Source organism: Antedon bifida, chromosome 6 (assembly GCF_963402885.1).
Source record: "Antedon bifida chromosome 6, ecAntBifi1.1, whole genome shotgun sequence".
Classification (NCBI taxonomy): Eukaryota; Metazoa; Echinodermata; class Crinoidea; order Comatulida; family Antedonidae; genus Antedon; species Antedon bifida.
Genome location: NC_136231.1, coordinates 13,780,748 through 13,785,243, shown reverse-complemented (window position 1 = coordinate 13,785,243; position 4,496 = coordinate 13,780,748). Strand labels below are relative to the sequence as shown.

At 32.6% G+C, this 4,496-nt stretch overlaps 1 long non-coding RNA gene across 1 annotated transcript; it reads left to right on the top strand.

Annotated features, from left to right (window-relative positions):
- The first annotated feature begins 387 nt into the window (after window positions 1-387).
- LOC144845501 (uncharacterized) lies at window positions 388-1,755 on the top strand. Its single transcript, XR_013612552.1, has 3 exons — window positions 388-634; window positions 1,067-1,181; window positions 1,455-1,755. It is a non-coding gene; the product is annotated as an uncharacterized LOC144845501 (long non-coding RNA).
- Window positions 1,756-4,496: the final 2,741 nt, after the last annotated feature.

The window sequence follows — 4,496 nt, the reverse complement described above, 5'->3', positions numbered from 1 at the left end:
TTATAGGCCGAACTTTGCAATTATAATAGTTTTGTATCTAATTCAATTAGTTGAACATTATTCAGCCAACTTTTCTGACTTATTCCATTGCAGTGGCCCTATGATCTTACCCCGTTGTTGATCTTCGCCAAGGCAGTATAATCATTCCCGTAACAACAGCAACAAGATAGTATTTTCATAAAACAGCCAGCATCAATCGCTGGTTATATAAAATAGCAAAGTAATAGTGTATATTAAAGATGTATTGTCCCCCTGAACAAATAATTTTTTAAAATATTTTTGTTGAATAGGCCATTTTAATGATACATAAAAGTTATTCACTTTGAAATAAAATTTGATCGAAAAAAAAAATTATTTACCTGAGAAAATCGTAATTTAAAGTAAAAAATAGTCCACCGGAAGTCGGTTGGCTGGCAGCCAGCTGGCTTCCGGTTTAATTTAACCCTTGACCTGAATTAGCTTATGAATTATGCATATTGTATGATTCTTGCGCGTGTATGTGACCTCTAGGTCATCACAAAAAAAATACGACGTGATATGGCGAGACGACGATGTGGGAAAGTTATGTAGTTTAACAACAAAAAAAACAACTCCTATCTTGAAGAAAAGACTATGGCTAGGCCCTAGCAGATTGGTAAGTAAGCAAGAACTGTAGTTTCTATGGTGCAGCTTTGTTAGTTAGTATATAGGAGGCCTAGCTAGCCCAGTACAGCTGTACTGGCTAGTGTACTATCCCCTATCTATTGGCTATGACTAGGTAGGCCTAGTAGTAGTAGTAGTAGCTAGTCTAGTAGTACTAGGCCTAGTTGTAGGCCTAGCTAATACTAATATATACAACTTGTAAGCCTTATTAATAGTTATTGCCAACCTATAGCTTTAAATAGGATTAGGCCTATAACATTCATCTGTGAGTGTGAGCATGGAGTAAAGAATAAGGTTTAGTAGTGTGAATTTTGACACCACCAACTCGTCTTATTTTTAGTATAATACTATAATAATAGTCCTTTATCATTATTCATATCATTTTTCATTCATTTTAAAACATTTAATTTTCTTTTCTATGTAGAATTTGTGATTAAAAAAAATTATACATAAGAGCAGCGAAACTCAAAAAGCGAAAACTTGTGAATGGCTGCCAAAAATAAAAAATAAGGCCACCACCAGGGCCAGGAGAGATTATGGTGCTTGGTTTTTCCTTCATGATTAATTAGATTTTAATGCTAATATAAATTTGTGAAAATTGTAACTAGGCCTATACTGTACATCCAATAATGTAATTATTTTAGAGAAAATGACCAAATTATCTAAGTTAAATATTTTTTGGAATGTGTACTTTACAGTACTTAGTACTGTTATGTTGAAAATTCTTCCAAAGCAATAACGTTCAAACCAACACTCACACAATGAAACTTTTTATGTACATATTTTAATAAAAAATGTCTTTCTTTTAATAGGTATTAACACACTTGAATGAACAATATGAGCAAGTAGTGGAAAATGGTGAAGAAATCAACACAAAATGTGGTAGCAACATTCACAATATTTATTTGAACATTTCTTACTATGACACTTTAAATGGATTAACAATCACAGAAGACAAGCTATTGCTGTAATGCCACAATCAACACATCAATTAATAGTTGAAAATAAATTGTCAACAATAATGCAGAAATTCAATGAAATATACTAGTAATTAACTCATTTTTTACTGTACTGTAAATCTTCACACATTAAAATTATGGAGATTTTATCTCATGTACTGTAGTAGTATTTTTTATTTATTTAATACTGTATACAAATGTTATTGCTCGAATTATGAAAACTATACAACATTTTAAAAGCTGGAAAACAACCAACACATTTGCCGAATGATTTATAATATTCATTAAATATTTATCTTGTGTTCCACTACCGATTCTACCGCCAGTTGCCTTTATGCAGTATGGGTCTAACCTCTGTTCCAGTCTTCATTAGCTTAAGTCTATAAATTTAAAAACAATGATGTATAAATACGAAAGTCAAATAGAAAAGTTAAATACTTCACAATTTATTACATACATATAATTATTATTTCTGTACATGAATCTGAAGTTTTTAATTTGGGGTACTAATGTACAGTAAGGAATTCCTGAAAAGTGTATCTCCTCCCTCAAAAAGGCCTAGTCTAATTTCTAGTGTTATTGTTTTGGTTGCTATCAACAACAATCTATTCTACCGTCAACTTCTTTGTACTGTATGCTGATCATTTTCCAAATGTTCGTTTTTTGTTATCAGTTAGTCTTTTTATAGACTTAATAAAATTAATTCGAGCTCCAAATGTATATCAATGGTACATCAACATAGTAGGCCTATTTCCTGTAGCTAGTTGTGGAGTGATGGCCTGGCTAGGTGAGTACGATATATAGGACCTAACTAGGCCTCAAAGTGGGTTCCCGTCTACTTTTCTGACCCGATTATCTGCCTGCCTACAGCTGCTGCTTGTGCTACACTACACAGTAGTATTAGTACTACAGTGCTAACTAGGGCCTAGATACCCTAGCCTAGATAGCTAAGCCTATAACTATACGCCAAAAACGTCTAGTTTGCGATATATAACTATTATAGGAGGATATGTCATTCATCTAAAATAAAATTCTACTTACCAGCAAATTAACGGCAGAGCTTTTTACATCATACGATCAGGGAAACCCCAGCACTTTCTTCTATTCGTCGCACATGCTTGTTTATTTGGTGAACAGATCGGATCTCCCCTGTTTGGATGCTCATTAACATATCATGCATATTTATGAGCTGTTAGCTAACCATCGTTATTTAGGAATTTCTGAGCTTTATGAGTTCAAAAAATGGTAAACTTATTTTGATTTTTTATAAGCGAAATCAATATTTTTTTCGGATTTTTTTTCGGCGAAAGTGAATAACTTTATTATAACTACAAAATGGTCTATTCAAAATTTGATTTTTTTCATCTTTATTTTTCATGTTTTGGGGGACAATACAACTTTAAATGTAAAAAATTCAGCATTATAGCTTATAAATAATTATTCTTTCACAATTTCAACATTCCAATAGCAATTTAAGGTGTTTTCTATACATGGCTTCTCGTAGTCTTACTAATTATGCTCTAATTAATCTAATTCATGGCCTCTGAAAATAAAAGCAGTCGACACCTTTGTTTATTATTCTTAAGAATAAATAAAAAATAATAATAAATAAAATAAAAATAATGCTTAGCAGCACTAAGACTGTATCAATCGTCAGCTGACCATATTAAGCCTATACCGCGGATATCGAAGATAGGTTAAAATTAATATTATTATAGGTAAGGTAGGCCAAAAACAATCTCAATAAAGTTGACCTAAACAGCTTTTAACATTTTAACATTTAAAAATCAAATCAAATCTATATTGTTTAGTTTGCTAAATGTATGTATTTGCATGTTGTGGATTTCCTTATATCACTCTCTTTAAATTAATCCCACATTAGCAGATATTTTCAAAATAAGGCCAAAAAAAAAAAATTATTGTGTTGGCCACGCCCGACCGACCCTAAACTGCCGAAAATGAAGGTCGGCTTTTTTTTTTTTTTTTTTTTTTTTTGAGCCAAACGGCAATTTTGAAACCAAATTGTGAAAAAATATTGTCTTATTTGCCAAATTGGCGAACATATTTCACCTCCGCCGGACGTGTAAAAAAGAAGCGTGCAACCAACCGTGAATCAATCATGTGATAACCGGAATACTCGATTATTAATTTTTGGGGGATCCAAGTTTAAATTAAATAAACACTTTAATTACACAGTAGTTAAGACAGGTTTTTAATAGTTGTCACATTTTTAAACACCCTCATAATTAATGGACTCTACCAATGTTGATCTGCAGCAAAAGAACAACAGATCGTACATCGCACGAGGTTGTTGATGCGGTGTTTTTTGGTTTTACTGTACAGTACTACGATCCGATTACGGACTTGTTAAATGGTTTCGCCAAGCAAGTAGGCCTATATACGTTTAATAAAAATGTACCTAAGATTGTCGTAAGCTCTTTTGTTCAAACTTGTTATTTATATAGCGATAATCCATCCGTTCCGGCATGCACGCTAGGCTTCTAGTCGGACCTCTAGCCTCGATCGATCGATTTCGCTGGTGGGGAATTTCCCCGCGATAAGAAATCGACGAAATATGGCTCATAAAACGGCCTACATTTTAATGGTATATCTTTAATGCCAGTGTAATTACGTATGGATAAAACAATACAAAACTCAATATTTTTCATCTAGAATAATATTTTAACTTGCGTAATGTAGCATTAACACGGAAATAGTTTATTTCGATCTTGATTGTTTTTGTTGGCTTTAGTTTAAAAATGGTAGGGCTAGCCTAGGCATTTTTGCCTCAAAAAGCTAGGCCTACGTTTATTTAATAAACCTTTTTTAAACTTTTGTTGAAACAATTAAAGCTAGCGTGAGCCTATGGTGCTATGAAAAGTGTTTAAAAAGACT